Source organism: Adiantum capillus-veneris, chromosome 25 (genome assembly GCF_014529385.1).
Source record: "Adiantum capillus-veneris isolate H3 chromosome 25, ASM1452938v2, whole genome shotgun sequence".
Taxonomy (NCBI): domain Eukaryota; kingdom Viridiplantae; phylum Streptophyta; class Polypodiopsida; order Polypodiales; family Pteridaceae; genus Adiantum; species Adiantum capillus-veneris.
The window spans coordinates 12,336,428-12,356,911 of NC_140955.1; the positions used below are offsets into that span (position 1 = coordinate 12,336,428).

Below are 20,484 nucleotides of genomic sequence, written 5' to 3' on the forward strand. Positions count from 1 at the left end.
AGTCTGGTGGAAACTCACCCTCCAAAATGTAGCCAATGATGGGAGCCAATGACTCCAATCCCTGGTACCTCGGTTGCTTCACAGCAGCCGCCACCATGATGACCTGCACTTCTTTCTTTACACATGCAACGGCTTGTTGTGCAAGTAAATCAGCATCTTCATTCTGTTTCCTAGGAATATGATATAGTTGCACTTCTTCAAATTGATTAAACAATCTACGAATGGCATGAACTTTTGTCCGTAAGCTCTCATTCTTGCATGCCCAAATGCCTAAAATCTGTTTAACAATGAGAAGTGCATCTCCCTTTACCATGAGGCGTTGTATCCCTTGGCCAATGCACATCTTCAAACCTTGAAGTAGAGTGTCATATTCTGCTTCATTGTTGCTAGTTGAACTTGGTAGATTGAACTTCTCTTTCATGACCACCTCTCCACTTGGGTTGAGCAACACTAGCCCTCCCCCTGCTTTTCCTGTGGCTCGTCGAAAAGCTCCATCAAAGAACAAGGTAAAAGCATTGGGAATACTTTTTGGTGGTGGCAATGGTAGGGTCTTTACTTGAGGCACCTTAATTTCCTTCTCATGTACCCTATAAGTGATAATCCCTGCCAATTGTGCACGCACACTATCTTCTACCTTGAAAGAGTATTGGAACTCTTGCAACTCCATAATCCACTTTGAGATCCTAGTACTAAGATTCATTTGAGATGACACCCAAGGGAACAAATTTTCTGCAGTGAGAATTACAAAAGGTTTTGGTAGTAGGTAGGATCTAAACTTTCTCACCGCAAACATGAGAGAAAGCATCATGAGTTCTGCTTCTGTGTAGTCTCTCTCCAAAGCATTCATGACCCTACTAGCAAAGTAGATGGGTCGCATCCTTGTACTGTGGGGATCTTGTTGTAGCAACACAGCACCAATTGTTTCCCTTCCAACACTAGAGCTAACAAAGAATGTGTACTCCCAACAAGGAGGCATGAGTGTTGGTAGCTCTGACAAAATGACTTTAATGTTACAAAAATACTCTTCAAGCTCATCAGACCATGCAAATTCTACTTGTTGTGTCAACTTTTGCAAAGGATGAAGCAACTCCGAGGCTAAGTGAATGAAGCGTGACATATACTTCACCTTCTGAATGAAAGAGATGACCTCCTTAAGACTCTTCGGTGATGGGAGCTCAATAAGAGCCTTTGCCTTTGAAGGATCCACCTCAATGCCTTTATAGGAAACCTTGTGACCGAGCAAGATCACTTCATCCTCACCTATGTGGCACTTGTCGGGGTTGAGTTGACCTCCCATGTCGTAGAGCTTCTTTAAACCTTCTTCTACCCTTTGTAGATGCAATGATTCTGAGCTATAAATGCAAAAATCATCAATGAACACCCTAATTGACTTTCCAAAGAATGCTTGAAACACCATGTTCATGAAACGTTGGAATGTTGCAGGAGCATTTGTCAGACCAAATGGCATGACTCTAAAAGCATAACAACCCCAAGGAGTGATAAAGGTTGTTTTCAATTGATCTTCCAATGCGATACCTATTTGAAAGTAGCCTGAGTAGCCATCACACACAGTGTACTTCTCATGACCAGCTACTTCATTTAGTATCTCATCCTGAAATGGGAGGGGAAAGTGATCTCTTTTTGTTGCCTCATTGAGTGGACGGTAATCCACACACACCCTCCACTTTCCGTTCTTCTTAGGAGTGACAACAACAGGAGAGACCCACTCTGAATTCTCCACTGGATAAATGAACCCTGCTGCTAGAAGCTTTCTTACCTCCTTGAGTAAAGCCTGCTCCTTGATGACTCCTAGCCTTCGTAGCTTCTGAGCCTTAGGTGTGGCCTCTGGCTTCAACTCAATTTTGTGTTGAACAGCATCTACTCCACGCACATCGGTGTAGTCTTTAGCAAAAAGCCTAGGAAACTTCCTTAGCACACATTTGAACTCCTCTCTTTCATCCTTTGTAAGTGTTGTTGATAGCATACCTTCCAGCATCCCTTCATCTTGATATTCACCTTCGTTCTCTTGAGGACCTACCTCCTCCAAGCCTTGACAAGAGGTCTCTTGGTTGCTTGGCTTAAACCTTACCCCCATGACTTCGATGGAAGAATCCTCTTCAGTAATGCTGCCGCTACTTTCTTCTTCTGAAGTGCTATCGGTCTAACCTTCTTCCGTCTCACTTTGAGATGATTCTTCATGGAGCTCCTCTTGGCGTTGCTCCTTCATGTCAAAGACAACCTTCTTATGATTGTCATTCCTGCAAATTAATTTCCCACTTTCCCAATCCTGCAAAGCTCACATTTTCATTAGCCATGGTCTCCCTAGGATAAATGGGTAACCATTTCCTTTGGTAGACATGACATAGAAATCCACTGCCTTCTTAATGCCAAAGGCCTCCACAAAAACATTTTTACAAATGCCTACGCACCTAGCCTTGCTATTGTTTGCCATCTTGACCTTAATTTCAGGTGTCTCATGGATGTGCATGCCTAGTTTTTGCATGAGTCCCTCTGTCATGATGCAAATTTGTGCACCCCCATCCACTAGACCTTTCCTAACCAATCTTCCTTTGATGTAACAGTCTAGCACCGGTGTAATGTCCTCATTCATTTCAGCTTGTGCAATTTTTACAACAGGCACACTCTCTTTTACCTTTCTCCTAGTGCTAACTGCCCTTGTTAAATCCCTCCTAACTTGTGGACATAATGCAAGAAATTGAGTCCATGAAATATCAGGACCCTTACCTCTCATGTCTTCCAACAAGTTGTACGGAGCCATACCATGTCCAAGAGGGAAGTCTTGGAGGTTGATACGACGTCGAGTCCTCTTGGTTTCCTTGGTTTCCTTTGCCTTCTTGCCTTGTCCATGGTCACTCTGTGATGTGACTCCTTCTTTCTCTTTACCTTTTCGTCGGCCACGCTTAATGCCATTGGCTTCCATGTCAACCTCATTTGAATTTGTCACCTCTACCACATGCACATTTGGATCTGGCAAAGGTGGAACTCCTTCTACCCCTTGTGGAGGTGGTCTTGGTCCATTTGGCCTTTGTAGAAGCCTTGGTTGTTGACCAGCTCCTTCTCCTGCATTCATCACTGGGTAATTCAAGTTAGGCCTCCCTCGCTCCCCACGGGGCCAAGGACAATTATACATCCCATGTCCAGACTCTCCGCAATTCCAACATTGCAAGACTCTCCTAGGTCGTGGATCTCGCTCTTCAGACTTCTTTGCTTGTCCCTTTGGACCTACAGCTTGTGCAAGGTGAATTGACAAGCTGCTTAAAGATTCATTTAACTTCTCAATTACTTCCGTCGTTACCTCAGGAATCTCCCTCGATGTTGATGCTTGTGACTTACCTTTGGGTCTAAGACCTTCTATTGGAACCTCTCCCCTTAAGCACTTGAGTTTCCTATACTTCTCAGCAGCCCTAGTTTCAGCTGCATCAAAGGTAGCAGGTGCACCCGCCTCAACTTTTACCTTAAGGTCAGGAAAGAGTCCGGCTATGAACCTCTCCTTCTTTAGAAATTCTGCACCATCACCAGGGTTAGCAACATTTCGTATCCATAGAGCCCAAAGACGTAGGAACTCTTGCTTGTACAAGTAGTAGTCATCTAAATCTTTTTGCTTATGAGAAACAATGTCTTGCCATAGCTTTTGAGTGTTTTGGGGATCAAAGAAGTATCTCTTGAAATGATTGACAACTTCCATGTAATTCTCTTTAACTTCCTCAGGCAAAGAGTCAAACCAAGTGCTAGCATCTTTCCTAAGGACTACCTCAAACATTTCTACACGTTCTTGATCAGTTACTATCCTCTTGATACGACAAGACATCTTGAAATTTGCCAAAAATAATTCTGCATCCTCTCCAGGCTCTCCAAAGAAAAGAGGATATCCAGACATTTGGCGTTGATTCTCCATTGAATTGATTTCAAAGTGACGCGTTTTGTTTTTTCTTTCTTTAAAAGATCTACACAATAATATTCTCTAAATTGCAATCTATTCTACAACAAAATAAAAATATTCACATCAAATGACCTATGATAATCAATGAGAGGTAGGATGACAGGGTTTGGTGACGCGAGAATTTCTCCTACTCTTTGGGCACCAAACATGAACACCATACGTTGTTGAAAATGGATTTTTCTACTAATTGCAATGTTTATTCTAATGTGTGGAGTGAAATGAAAGGGGAAAACCTCTATTCTTGGGCCATTATCCATTGTCTATGCATGACCTTATGCTTAAAACAAAACAAAAATATAGACGTCCAAACTAAGGTCGTACCTAATGAGAGGCAAAATAAAAGGATTTACTGATGCGTTTATCTCTGCCAACCTAAGAGGACCTAAAATTCTACGAATTACACGTTGAAATTGCAACTTAGTACTAACAATTATGTGTACCTTTTGCCTTGCAATGGGAATGAAGGGATCATACAAATTCTCGTGATTCATGCAAGCTACTTGATTATGCTAAAGGTTGAGCCTACACAAAACATACACAAGCCTGTCCTCAGTGGGGGCACCAAAATTGAGGCGGTCCGGGGCGGGCAACCAGAGAGGCGACCTCTAAACACCCCTCAAGGCTCCCGTGCTGCTCAATTGGGGCTGGGGCAACCACAAGCACAACACAACAACAAACCCACAGCCAAACCCAAACAAGATAGGGGCACCACCTAGTTATGGTATGCGAACTAGGACGCAAGAGAGATTTTGGCACAACCAAGAAGATGCACCACACAACGCACACAAACAACCTCACACCAAGACACACACAAACTGGACCAGAGAGAGCTAGAGCAAAGGGAAGAGAGAGAGAAAAGGATCTTGCGTAATACCTTATTTGTGACTTGCAAATGGAGATGGTTCGTTATGATGCTATCGTAGAACTTGTATAAACTCACTCAATGCTTAGTGATTGCTAAACATTGCCAAAACACACACACACTGTCTTAGGGTGTGGGAGACCTCTCACCACAGTACCCTCTTACAATGGACACAAAACTGGCAATGAAAAACACACTAAAACACTTTCTAAAATCAAGATCAACTGATAAAACTCCAAATACACAAGTCACCTTGAATTCACCAAACCGTATTGCACAAATGGAAGGACGAAGATTTGAACGTCGAATCACGCCTTTGATGCACCAAACCTCAATTTATTGATGATAAAGGAGCATATACAATAGTGGTTTTGAGATTTGTGAAACTCACGCTCTCTCACTTGCAATGTGTAGCTTGAAAGCTTCTCTCACACCAAGAGTGAAGCTCACAAGTGGTTGCTACACCTAAGTCTCTCCTCACGCATAGAATGTTGGGGTGCTATGTGAGATGTTGGAGGTTGTTTTGCAAGAAGGAGAGGGGCCTATTTATAGGTTGGAGACCCCTCATTAGGATTATTGGAAATCCTAATTTACAAGCTAACAAATCAAGATTATGATTTTTTTGAATATCAAAACATTGTGGGCCTTCTTTGTCTGCTTGAGTCATGGGTGTGGGCTCAAAAGAGAGCATTATTGATGGTAGATAAGGTGAAAGTAAGTAAGGAGAGGGAGAGAGAGAGAGAGAGAGAGAGAGAGAGTTACTATACACATGTCTTGAGGTGAGGTGTCTTTTATGGTTAGGTCAATGGCTATTTTGTGTTAGTATGTTAGTGGTTAGTGTTAGTAATCACTAGAAAGTTAATGATATATTTACAATGGGTAGAATGGGTGGGATGGTTGGAGTAAGATGGTTGAATGAAGTGAACAAATCCTTGTGATGGTGAAGCTTGAAGAAGTTTTGGACTTACTTGTGTAGGTTCTCAAAATGACCATCGATCTTCTTCTTCGTCTTCTCTTCTTTACGCCACCGCTGCCAAGGTTGATCATCGTGATGAAAATGGTAATTCCGTTGATGAGATCTTTTGATTTGCAGAGGTTAAGCATGGTACACATGCTGAATTTATGTATATATATAAGGAGTAAGATGGAATTGTACTTTGGAGATAATAGAGAGAGGCATAGAGATGGTGTATGTACATGGAGAGCTCATATGAGAGCTATGGGAGTAAGTGGGGAGGTTAATGGTGAAGAAGGTGAGAGAAACCATTGAAGGTGCAGGTTTGAGTGAGGGATTGAGAGAAATGTGTGTGTGTGTGTGTGTGTGTGTGTGTAGAAGTGTGGAAAGAGGTGAGAGAAGACTATGGGCTACTTGTGAAAAAAGTGGGCAGACTGGGGTCCACTCAAAAAATCATAGCTCACCGCTGGTAGCTCCAAAAATCATGAAAAAATTTGAGGTGATTATTCAGAGCGTGGGCTACATTTTCTTTTTTGACCACTGCTCCAAATTCGGAGTGGAGATAGGTGCCAAAATTCTCACCAAAAAGCCTGTTTTTATGCTTGCAAAAGTCTTTTAGTGGACCCCTCCTTTGTTGAATTTGTACAATGCATCCAAGAGTGAGCCCCTCCTTTGTCATATCATACTACAAAGCATCCAAGTTGCCCTTGACACATGCATGGAGGAGGATTATTGGTGAATAAAGAAATATATACATGGTGGGACTAGTGTATGGACTATTCATGGACTTTAGCTCAATGAGCACATGGTGTTAGAATAATGAGTAAAAATAATAATAAAAATATGGAGGAGTTATGGATATGGAAAGATATTGGAATCATATGATATGGTCCCTCTTTGAATTATTTTGGGTGAAAGAGGAAAAGGTATGCAAGTAAATAATATAATAAACTTGACCAATGAGTAGAAATCAATTTTTTGTTTTCACGAGGGTGAGGGTGAAAATGTGGGAGTGATTTGTATAAAGGAAAAATATGAGGTTAAAGTATGTACATATTGGCAAATAAAAAATATAAAAAATAAAAAAATGAAATAATTATGGTGTAAGAGGATGAAAGAAGGTGTACATAGGTTTAATAAAACACACACCTAAGTAGAAATATTTAAATAAAATACCAAAATAATTATAAAAAATCCCTATATTTAGGCCATATATACAATGAAATATTTACACACAAAGAGGCCATAATATACTTTTTTTTTTTTTTTTTTTTGGCTCACCTAGCCCAGTGACTAGCTAGCTGAGGGTTTTTTAAGAAGATATGGGAAAAGCCCCCTAACTCACACACGCCTATGTACAATGAAATGGTAGGGATAGCCATAGCGTTTGGGTGAATTTGGTAGGGTGGAGTAACTTAGTATAGCAATTATGGAGAGCCGAAAAACGGCTATCACTAGTCTTGTAGTGACGCTGCCATGAGAAACATAACACAAGAGTCCAATCACAATAGCACTTCCGAGATGCACAAACAATCCTTTTCCAAACAATTAGACTGTACAGGGTCTCTATCCTTACATGTCTGTCATAACCATCTTGATCACTTCATGATCCAATCCAAAAAACCATAAACCATAAACCATAATCCAATCACATCACACGGGTGAGCTCTCTATCCTACTTGGGTGAGGCACGACGAGTCTTACCGTATGGCGAGCAAGATTTTTCGAGCGAAGGAAAATTCGAGCAAATGAAATAAAGAAACCAAATGGGTTTTGATAAGAAGTATGAATGAAGATCCTACTTTAATAATAGTAGGATCTTGAATCCCTAAGTAATCATAGCAATATAATTGTTCAAAATTAAACTCTAGATTCTTTTGCGCAGTTGATACTTGATGTTGAGCAATGAGAAACCCAAGCTAGTAGCAAAGCTATTAAAAACCATGCAATGATCCACAACTACATTCAACACCATAATTTTTATTTAACTTTAATTTTATGGAGCAATCTAATGAAAATGAACAATGCTCATACATCTACAAAGTTTCTAAACTATACTAAGAGAGAATTGCCATATCTTATACAAAAAAAAAGAGAGATTTCTTTAGAGTTGTAAGATAACAAGCGGAATATTTAGTGGAATATAGAGAATAGCATGTCGTGCCTCTGCACTCTAATAACAACAAGAAATGCTATGGTTCTATCTCATGATTATGAAGAGTCACACTCGTCATCAATAAAGACATTGCATCTCTTACATTTCTTGTGGGTGTCAAAATCGTATCGTATATCAGCAGCCATGGTTTTTGCAATCCCCTCAACATAAACTTGCAACACACTTTCATACAAAAAGAAAAAGATAAGTCTCACAATCCACATGCAAGCAATACAAAATATACATCATAAAAGCACAAGAAATCTCAAATTGTTGTTTGAATCATTATCCATAATTTTCAAATACTAAACAATGATACAAAAAAGTGACAAAATAGCATAAAAGTATGATGGAAACATAAAATAGGTGGGAGAAATGAAGTGTAAGGTGGACTCTCACTAGTCATCAAAGGGGTTGACACGCGAAGGCATGTCACCCACATCATCAACATCAAGAGAGGTGGAGGCTCCCTCTCTACTTCACTTTTTAGGGTGAAATAATGGTTGCACATAATCTGAAATCAAAGTGTCATCAATGTCAACTGCTATACACACCCGCCATGTGCCTAAGCATGCTACCAATATGGGCGTTGTACCACATCCCAACTCCAAACAAAGACCTCCAGGCCTACAATGAGCTCCACAAAACATGCAATAAAAGAGTGACTTTGTTGCAAGCCACCATGCCATGACTCCCCTGATGATGATCTGGCTAGAGAAGACTCTGGATGATGGTGCATCATGTAAGAATCCAAAGGCTGCATGCCAAGCCGATGGAATAGTGGGGTGCTCTCAACCACAAAGCAAGGTGGTTGCATGCCAACCCTATGCACCATAAGTAAGAGAGAACAATGATAGTACACCACCACATAGACAATTAGAGGGCAATCACAATAATAACAACACACCAAAATGAGAAACAAACAAGTTAATATGTAGAAGAGCATTACCTCAATCCGACCACCAAAGCTATTATCATAACCATAAGCTCCATGATGGAGGACCACAATGCGGCGATGAATAGCCATCTCTGATGCACAACAAAATCTCTCAACCCAGCCAATGGTATCTCCTGCAAGAGGTTTCAAAAGTCACAATAGAAAACACACAACAAAAACCGACAAGTATTGTAAAAAATTATGATTGAAGCAAAAACCTGCCATAGAGACCATGATCAACAACCACCCTGAGTCTGACAAACTCGAATATGCAAGTTGCATGCCTGCACAAACATGATCCTCACTACAAATATCCCAAACGGGTACAACAGGGGAGGCTAATGGGAAACCACCAAAGGGAAGATCCAAAAAAATAAAATCAGCAGCCCATGCGACTGTTCTCCCACCACGCACACACAAGGTCCCATCGAGGCGTGCACATCCCATGTGCTCATGAACGCGAATCCATGACGGATGTCGAACACCGGCCCTAAAATCAGCAACAATGGCTATGTAGTCCCTAGAAATGGGCATGCATTGTGAGTCAGGCAATGAGGACAGAGAAGACAAGGAAGTATCAACGATGTAGACAAAAGAAATGGTTTTCTTTGCAACAATCTCCCCAAGAGGTACTACGATACAAGAGGCTAAACAAAGTGACTTAACTCCAATAAATGAACGAAACAAACGATTGCATCACAAGTGAAAGCTCACCATGCTCTCGCTCCATGTTTGCATCCACCCTAGTCTCAACAATCACCTCCTTTCCCTTGCGAGAAGTATTTGTAGCTTGAAAAAATAAAAAAAACACAATATTACCGGTATGTAAAAAAAAAAATTTAGGAAAAAGATAATTTAAATCTCTTAGACAAACTATGTTTGAGACTGTTTTGAGTAACCATTTACCCGATATCACCTCATCCACTCTAAGAGGGAGAGGCACATCGACGGATGTGCCACCAACTCTCATAGTATCATGAAGCTCTCTCTCTCTCTCGCCAATACATGCCCACAAGCCATGTCTATCCACCATGGGCATGCCTCCATCTCCCAAGTAGTGAGCTTATGCATGGAAGGGGAGTACATGCATCCTTCCCCAATAGATAGTTGTGCCCACTGCTTAGCTAAGAATGGAATCCCTGGTAGAAATCCTTTTTCAACCAAGAATAATAGAAATCTAAAACAAAATAACAAAATAACATCACTACATACTTCGTAATTATGAAAAGCTTGAAATAAAAGTATGATGAGCTTGACCTGTAGGCTAGCCGCTGAGATGCCATGCATACCGTCTCCACTTTCTTCATAGCTTGCTTGTCAACATCTTTTGTCTTAGCTTCAAGAGAGGTCTCCAAAGGATAAAGATAGGGTCCTGCTTCAAACTTGAGCTCCTCAAAGTAAGAGGCAAGAGAGCAATCATGAGGCAACAAAATACCACCAGCAATGTTGCTCAAGTCCTCCAGAAACTTTGTGGCCCTATAAAAAATCCTTTGTGGAAGGCCCTCTCTACGGATCCAACTACATAACAAGGAAGATGAGAAAAAACAAAAATAATCACAAAAAACTAGCAAATCTACATCAAAGATTCTTGAAAGTCAAAAGAAACTTTACTCACATGCGATACACATGATCTCCTTTCTTTAAACCATAAGAGGATCTAGTAATCTTATCTGCCTCAAGCAAGGAAACCCATAATAGTTTGCTCAAGACAGGAGCATCATGCATAGCAATCAAGTTCAGTTTCTCAAGCGTAGCCCAACTATCAAGACCCCATTTGAGTGCAAGGACTCGAACCATCCAATCCGGTCCAAGATTCGGATCACCAATATTTAGCAACTGCAGTTTTTGATCAACGAATAGAAAACCAAGTTTAAATAGCTATTAAACTAAGTGCAAAACACCCAAAACAAAAATAATTCAACCACCTTCCCAACGCGCTTTCCATATTTGAGTGCTAAATCATTCAATATTTTCTCCTCCTCTTTTATAAGTTCTTGATTTGTCATTGTGTGCCTAGCTTGCTCTATTCTTTGGCTCAATTCCTAAGACATTTGAACCTTCAACACATACTTAAAAATAAATAATTTGCAAAAAACAAGCACATACTCTTTGGCTCAATTACTTGGATATTTTAACCTTCAATACACAATTTAATATATGTAATTTTCACAAAAAGCAAATATAAGATCGTTCCAAAAAACCAAGCCAAAGACACTCACATCGTATAAAAGCTTTCCCAAGTATCGACGAGTAAGTGGGTACCAAGGCTCCACACCCTTTGAGTATTTCTTACGGACTGCAGCAATCAACTTTTGATCTTTTTCTAGTAGCCCTGTTACATAGGCTTCATGATCTGCTGCACAAATGTGGGAGCAGTTGACAAGCTCATCCCTAAGATGCGTGACTACAAGAGCATGTGTATTCATGCTATTCCAAGGTCATATACACAAAGTCAGAAACACAACATAGAAATCTTCGGCTAAAATATATAGAAAGTCATGAAGCTTACAAATTCATTCTTTGCAAGCTACTAAGAAAAGCTATCTTTGGCACTCGAGCAGGATCAATAACTGTACAAAGCACACTACAATGTTTCTCTCGATCAATGGAGAATCTCTCTTTGATAGCAGCCATCCAAGCGACCGTTCTATGATTACCCTCCCAAACGTAGAACATTTTATTAGAGAGAACTTGAAGATTTGGTATTTTAGAAAGCTCAATTTCAAACTCTTTATGTATATCAACCCATATTGGGTCCCATGAAGTAATAAGGTCCTCTGCAAAAAAGATAACCATAGGCAGAAAAGCACACTCAACTACTATTTATGAGAACAACAAAAAACACCATAGAAACAAACAGTAGGAAAGACCAAAGCAGAGATATGAAATACCTATCACATAAGCTTCCTCCTTCTTGCAATTCCAAATTGAAACAATAAAAGCTCCTTTTTCTTGCATGTAGCCCTCCGCAAAAGCAGCTTTCAATCCACTAACATCATCTCGTAAGCCTCTCACCCTTGCATAAGGGATCAATCGACATAAAGGAATTGGTGGACAATCAAAACAACTAAACATGCGAGTACATTTAAGAATATCTTGTCCTCTATGCATGTAAAATTTGTGCTCTTCCCTTGTCTCAGGCTCTACTGCTACTTCATCTCTTATGACATAAGGCACTATTTGAAAACATGCCTCTTGTGGGGCAAGAGATTCATCAACTTCATTTATGGAGCCAAGCCCCAAGTCCTGACTTTGCATCTCCTTCTCCTGTGTCTCCAAACCATCTGTCATATCTGTGACAGAGACTGCACTTATTTGATCACTGCTCTCTAAGATATTGGAAGCTTGAGTTGAAGAAAGCTGTCTCCCTCTGCGACCTCGTCCACGAATTGAAGGACTTGCAAAACAAAACCAAAAACAATTTATTTACTTCACTAAAATTCCCACTAGGCGTCCATACAGACGCGGATGCCTAGAGGCAATTCAAAAAATCAAAATTTTATCTTATTGATCTCCACCTAAGCATCCATGTCGGCTTGGATTGCTAGAGGGGAGTTGAAATTTTTTTCAAAAGCATGATAAATTATAAAATTTAATCTTGATAAATTCCCTCTAGACATCCATGTCGGCGTGGATAGCTTGAGGAAGCTTAATGAGCTTCATAAAACATGATTAAATTCAATGTGAGAATGAATCACTACCCCTAAACCAATGTCGCAAGAAACTCCTTCTACCCATCCACGCCGGCAAGGATGGCTTCAGGTAGTTTTAAGAGAAGCTATGCAGCTTTGAAGATTTCCAGAGAGAGCTTACAAATAGGTAGATTTTCACATTCAAAACTCCTTCTAGCCATCCACGCCGGCGTGGATGGCTACAGGTAGTTTAGGCTTAGAATCATAATGATAAGAAAGCCATACAAAGTTTAGTTAATCCCGGCAGCGCTTTGGCAACTTATCCCAACACAAGAAATGCTAGAAGAGTTGGAGGTCCGACTTTGGAAAGCAATTGGAAGGCCATGGAGTACCTTGCCTTGATCGAAAGATTGTCTCTGAGACTCTCTCTCTCTCTCTCTCTCTCTCTCTCTCTTTGTGGGGGGTGCACTACCCCTCCAACATCTCTCTCATGATGTGCAGGGCACGCTGCCAAGGCTCTAGGTTGTGGGAGGGCTATATAAGCCCAGGTTCAACTCCGATTCAAGATTTACAGAGAGCATTACAGTTTACAGAAGGCTTCTAATTTTAATTTAAACATAAGCTTTACAAATGTTATCTAAAGCATTGAAAAAAAAAACTACATGTAGCCATCCACGCCGGCGTGGATGGCTACAAGTAGTTTGCAAATGTACCTGGCAGGAGGTTTCCGGGCCGAGGTAGACTCCCTTCTCCCTTCTCCAAGCTTGGTTTGAGTTGCTCCCGAGTCTCGAGATTCAAGAACGGCGAGGCAGTAGAGGTTTTAAATATAAGGCTTGAGAGATTAACCTACAAGGGCTACGCAAGAAGTCTTGAAAGGGCGCAGGCAAGAAGGCAAGAAAGCGCAGGAGATTTGTTGAGGCAATAGCGCACGCAAGAAGGCAAGAAAGAGCAAGAGATTTGCTGAGGCAATAGCGCAGGCAAGAAGGCAAGAAAGCGCAGGAGATTTGCCAAGGATATTGCGGAGAAAATGCAGAGAGAGAGATGCCTGTGAGAGAGGCGAGCAATTAGATGCATTAAAAAATATTATTTGCTGAGGCAATAGCGCAGGCAAGAAGGCAAGAAGGCAAGAAAGCGCAGGAGATTTGCCAAGGATATTGCGCAAAAAACGTAGAGAGAGAGATTCCTGTGAGAGAGGCGAGCAGTTAGATGCATTAAAAAATATTATTAAGGATCTGCTAGCGTTAAAAAAGTACAGTAGGGGCCTACAAGCCTTTCACATAATGAAACCATGACCCTTGCATCTATGTCGATTGGATTGTTCAAGATTTTCTAGCTTTAATTCTTTTTGACAATTTAGATTCGTTTTTGAGTTCTTAGCATGTAATTTGTCACAAATTACCATGCAAAAAGGGCAATTATATCTAAAAATAAAAACAAAATTCATCTCCAAAGCCTATGTAACATACCTAAACTCTATTTTTTAGCATCTTTTATTGATAGACAGTCAGTCTTCTTATGAAAAGCTACAATTTATTTTGCCATTCAAGAAAATTTAATCTCGCGACCAGTGGTACTTTGAGAATTTTGGAAAACTTGAAGGGCATTTTAGGAATTTGTGACAAAATATTCGGGCTTTTTTTGGAATGTTTGAAATTTGAGGGGTATTTTGGGAATTCCCGCAAATTAGAGGGGTAAATGTGCAATTTTTCCTTTTATTAACTAAGAGCAGCCATGAACTGACACACCCCCATCCTTTAAACCTAAGCTATTGTCGCATGCTCAATCTCCCATAGTACTGTGGTATAGCTCCTTTTAATTTCATTGGTGACCTCTCTAACAAACTCAATATGCAACCACTCTTTTCAGCACGCAAAAACTTGTCTTAGAATTTAATAAGCCAAAAACACTTAGCAGTGTGTAAACACCCGTAACTTCGGCATGGGATATTGTGCATGGGACATTTAACTAGGTAGGTGAAGCTCGAAAAATCATTACTATGCTCGATTGAGTGAAAATCGTAAAACTCAAAGAACTAAAAGCAGGCTCGTTTTTTTAGTGTTTTGAAAATTAAAAGCAAGCTCCTTTTTTTAGCGTTTTTAAAACTAAAATAGGTTCTTTTTTAGTGTTTTTAAAACTAAAAGAAAGCTCGTTTTTTAAGCACTTTATATTTCATGTTGTGACTATATTATATAGTGAGTTGTTTTATAAAATAGTAATTGTTGTTCATGGGAACAAGAACGTGCAATATTCCTGGCGGCTTGTGGTTATGGATAGAATTTTAAGGATATCAATCTATTCTATTTAGACCCTCTGTATCAATCAAAACCATGCCACTGCTCTTTGATATTCTTACCTTCTGCTAAACACACTATTAACCCATGGAGAGATGCATTACAGTTTTTGGTCCAGGGCGTGGACAGAAGCTAGTGCTTATGTTTGATACCAGAATTTATTCTTTGAGAGTTGCTTCTTTGCAAGAACATTTTGAACTTCGTGATGCTAATTTCTGTCTTCGTCCACTAACATTATCTGGACCGCAAGTCAAGGTAGAAGCTACTATATCATCAGATGGTGAGCAAACTTTTATGCTTGATCATGAACAACACCAGTTCTACAAGGTGGATATGAGAACTAAGGATCAGATTGATGGTGGCATTGGCAGAGTTTCTCAAGACATGAAAGACAAGAACGTATCTCTCTCTGAGATCAATGTGAGTGTCATTGACATGATTAAGTGCATGCCATTGCAAAGCAATTTATATATTGCCCTCCATCAAGCCAAGAAAGTGGTCTGTATTGATGAGCTCCCCAGCTCATTATGATGGGTATATTGCTTTTGAGTTACCGCCATCTGGTAATTCTTCAGGTATGAGTGGTATGGAGCAAAGACATGATAATCACATGTGGACAGAGTATGTCACTTGTAGCAGTGATAATTTTAATGGAATTGTCAGATTTAGTAGATGCTCTGGGCATTTGCACTTTATCAACATTGATTTTCCCTTTTATTTGCGCTCAAATATGTTCAATGAGTCTCAATGGCGAGGTCGGCTTGTTAAATCTAGTCCTAAAGGATTGATCTCTTCTCAGTATGGCACACTGGTATGCACTCATTGTGGACAAATTCCCAAATGTGTATCTATATGTCCTGCAGTTATTTACTATTGTTTGCCTAGAGATAAGCATAATTGTACTAGGTGTGCTTTGCACCTTCGAGAACATAATCATCCATGTGCAGAAGGGAGGAGTCAGATGGTGGAAAGTCACACAGATGAAATGTCGCTTGATCGAGCAAGTCCGGACCCTTTGGTGACTGCGAAACAATTGGAGCGGGCCACCACTAATGATCTTATCATGGAAAAGCTTATTGGAGCAGGTTCAACTGCAAGTGCTATGATTGAAGATTTGGAATTTGCTGAATTCCTTGACAGTATGAATCCCCTGTCAAATAAAAGGAGAGTCGAACAAGTTTGGAGTCTGCAAAAAGATCAAAGAATATCACTTCAAAAGGTCTTGAGGCAGTGCTTGACTTGAAAAGCAAGTGCAGATATCCTTTTATCCATAGTATCCTTTTTCCAGGCCAATTGGGTGATAAAGTACAACCTCAGGTATTTAAAATGTCAATTAAGGGACCGGGCAGTGGAGTTGATTTGGTGAATCGCATGCGTCTTGGAGGTAATTTGGAGAAAATGTGGGTGCACTTTGATCATGTTCATCGTGTTCAAGGATGGCTGACTATGTCAGCGCATGTCTATGACGTTATGTACGAGAGCTACTCACCATCGCAACTGTTGAGTTTAGCGTGAAAAAGAAATATGCTCAGATTGAATTTTGGAAGATGCTGAACGATGCGGTTAAGCAACAGGGTTTTGATAAGCCAGAGTTCAGGGGATTTATGGCAGATGAAGCCAGCGCCAATTGGATTTCTGTGCGTAATGTATATTTTGGAGGAGCAAAGAAGTCTACTCCAAACAAAGAGAGATCATGTTTGTTTCATTGGGAGGAAAGTCAGTATTCCTACCGCTTTTATGACGTGAAACAAAAAGCGCTTCTTTATGCACATGCGTGACTATAATGCATCATGTGCATAAATCAACGTGTAAAACATGATGAAACAATATATAGGCTCTCAAGGTCAAAAACACTATCTAAGAATGGAGTGAGCAAGGAGAGACAAGTTTGCGCACGTTCGTAGCTTTTCAAAAAAAAAATATTTTAATTTTTTTATGAGGACACAGATTTCGACGCACGATTTAGAGATTTTAAGAAGAAGAAAAGGGTTCTAAACTAAGCTACTCCTCTCTTTTCTAAAAAGACTCTTTCTTTCTTAAAAACAAGTCTTTGCTTTTTGGTGGTCAACTCTCCCACTTACCATTCAATTTTTACATTAAAGTTGACCATCCAAACAGTCTCTAACCAACTAATAAAAACCGTACCCAAACTACGCCACACCTTAACATCCCGACATAATTATGACTTTCCAATGTTGTCAACAATCAAAATTCGACGAAATAGATATTAAAATTTATTTTTCATATTGTTAGAAGAGACCCAAAAATTGAGGATCTTACAATCACCTTGAGAAAAGTATCATATTAAGAGATTCTCAAAGCACGCCAAGGAAGAAAAAAGTCCAAGAAAAGAGTAGAGATTTTCTGTCTATATGTGTTCTTGGTTTATGTAATCTATAAATGGTAGAATCCACCCTTGGTAGGTCACGAAATAGATGTCACCAAGTATACAGAATAGATATGTTGGGTATGTTAGATACTAGGTGAAACAGTCTAATCAACATCATGTTTTGAGAGAAAAAAATTATTCTACACTTCCCATTATTCATACCCATTGAGAAGATATAAATCCTATCAGGGGCTACCAAAAGCACCCTGAGGGAGTAAATGGTCCAAGCAGAACACAATCCATATTAAACTTAGTTTTTTTAAATAGTAGGAAATTTAACCAAAATTCGAGAGGGATTATGGGAAGGAGTCTGCCTTGCGCAATTAATCCCAAAATTAACAAACCTTAGGTTTAATACAGTAAGTGCAATACTACGAGATAACCGCGATTTATACCTTTTTTGAAAACAACATCAAGTAGGTTTTGGAAGAAACAAGTTTATAATTCCATCCCAATAATCATAAGTAAGATCAGTCCATAAATATAAGCAAATTATTTAGGCATGCTAAACCAAGAAATCTTATCATTAATCCTGTCATTCTTTTCCCCAACACCAGGTACTTTTAAGTGCCAACCTTTCAAAGGTTTGTACCTGGAATATGCACAATGTTTGATTAAATAGAGCAGCAAGACTGAGCATGCAAATTGAACAACAATCCTTTAATCAAAACCAATGAGATGGAGATAACCATTTTCTCAATCAGTCTCATGGAAGAGGTAAAACTATGTTTTAACAGAAACATCTGGTGACAGTCTGCCCATTCCAAGTAGAGTAAAAAAATTAACAATAAATTCCATAGTTCAAAACCCATGAAAATAAACCTATTACGGCAGAGTGCAAACAATAAATCAAAAGTTATGGTACCAATCTAAGAAGAAGAGCCTTGCTCTATAATCACCAAACTATAATGTATTAAGAGCATGAAGAAGCGCACACCCACAACCCACCAAAACTTGAAGTGTAAAAGTTGGCAATAATATACAGAGCTAAACCTTTTCATCGCGCACACACACACACTTGTAAACCAAGGCTAAGTGAGGGGCTGATGAGACACCCTCACCTTAATACAGCAGTTTCCTCAATGAAATATGGGAGGCAACATTTGTAGGCTCAGCCCATAGAATTTGTAAAGCATCCCGATGATCCAGTCGTGCCATACCATCACCATGCCAGCCTGTCTCCAAGGCCAAGGTGCAGGGGAGATAGAGAGAGTGAGACTAGGGATTAATGCAAAGCAATAACCAAACGAACAACAGTGCCAATCATTACACGCTCAAGATTAGGACCAACGCTTAAGAGAGAGTACCCAGTACGTCCCCAATTTTGAGTAGTCCATTGAGTGAGGTTTTAGGGTTAGTACCAACCATACCACGTTATTTTAAACCATCAAAGGGGTTAGTTCCCACATGTCCAAAGGACTCTGAGGTTATGTATAAAGAGATCCATCTAGTGTCAATCAGAACGATATCCTAGGCCTACTGGTAATATCCTCAAAAATAGTTGTAGGGATAAGTTCCATCATATGAATATAGGCTAGATAATCTAGGTTTAAGTAACACAGAAAAATGTATTGTTGAGATATAAACCAAGTCAAACCGACACCCCTCAAGTGCAGTGTTTGTAGATGGGTGAGACATTTATAGCTAGATGGGATGATCAAGACAAACCAACACTCACTCACTGCTCAAGCCGAGCTATTATAGAAAGGGTAGTAGCCCAAAAGAAGAGCTCTAGTTGTTTAGGCAGTTGCTTTTGCCAAGAGCACTACAAAGTTCCCATCCTCAAGCCAGAGATTGAAGTTTAAGCACTAGTTATTAAAACCCAAAGTCAAAGCATAGAATAGTCACTAGCCATATCAATAGCTCAGGTGTAGGTGTTTGTAGTTGGATGAAGCATTATAGCCAGATAAGGTGAAAAAGTGTGTGTGTGTGTGTGTTTAAAGTGAGTCATAAGAGAGTAGTGTGATTACCATTTTGATTTCAAGAGTTTGAGTGATAGATTGTGTGATGCATGTTTAGCAACTCTCTTCTTGCTTAATCCTCTTCATTAGTTTTTGAGGTTTCTCTCTTGAGAGTCCTCTAATTACATATTTGATGATTCTATGTCTCCAAGAACTAGTCGGATTAGCTTTCCCTCAAATTGATGTTATGTTGATCTGTTGCTATGATTGCATCATTCCAACATCCACAAGCGACAGAGCAGCGAGCTCTCAAAACTTTGGAGATTGGAAATAGATCCAAGTGGGTACTTTTGAGGATCCATTGAAGAAAATCTAAGAGAGGTATTATTGGTGGTCTCTACAATCTTGTCATTACTAACTTGAAACCGGCCATTCAATAGTAGTTATAGATGTCCTTGATTTCTTCCTTGCACCCTACATGTTGCACACCATATGCTCATTTTGAAAATAGTTGATCAAAGATTGCAACATCTCTTTACAAAGAAGCCGTGACATCCATATGTCAATGTTGATCATATAACATATGCTTATAAATGATGCGATCAAAAAGGGAGAACTTTACATATAAATCGGACATGCATGCTAGACGAGAAATACAAGCATACTTCGTGTGGGATGCATGCATGCCATTTGATGAATAAGATAAGAAAGACAATATGTCACTCAACTACATCTTGTCAAAAATGTTCAAGAGCTTATTGACCTTTCATGTTTTGGGTATATCTTGCAATTAGAACGCCCCAACAGATGACACTGCGAGAAATGACCTTTTCTAGGGCACTTTGCTTGTTGACCTTTCATATTTTGGGTATATCTTCCAATTAGAGCACCCCAACATATGACATTGCGAGAAATGCACTTCCCTAGAACACTTTGCACTGCAAAAGAGCACCACACCTAAGTGACTACATGCATATGCATTAGGCACACTAACAAAAATGTTACATTTGGGGAAATTCCCTAGACTTGTTGCATCCATTGAAAATAATCTACAACTTCAAATTTATAACGTAAGAGAATAGAAAGAGTAAAGTAGCCTTATACTTGTCTTTTGAAGGACTATCTTGAAAATCTTGCCTTCCATAGGGAAGGGCAAACTTGGGTGAACCCCATCTTTTGGAAGCGTAGGGTGCCCTATCACCATGTGAATGTATGAGAAAGTATGAGACATGTAAAAGACAAGATCCTGAGGAAATGAGATAGGCAATGGTGCTCCAATCATACTCATGTAAACAAGAGTCTTCACTATTTCATCGTTGTTTGCCTTCATAAGGCCTTAGCAAATCCTTGGAACTCTTGGGAGTTGGGAGCCATTGTGGACCATTGGATTGAGCTTGTTGG

The 20,484-nt window shown here is 39.8% G+C and overlaps 1 pseudogene; it reads right to left on the reverse strand.

The window, feature by feature from the left end:
- Positions 1-10,026: 10,026 nt before the first annotated feature.
- LOC147424429 (uncharacterized) lies at positions 10,027-12,328 on the reverse strand (annotated as a pseudogene).
- Between the last annotated feature and the right edge of the window lie 8,156 nt (positions 12,329-20,484).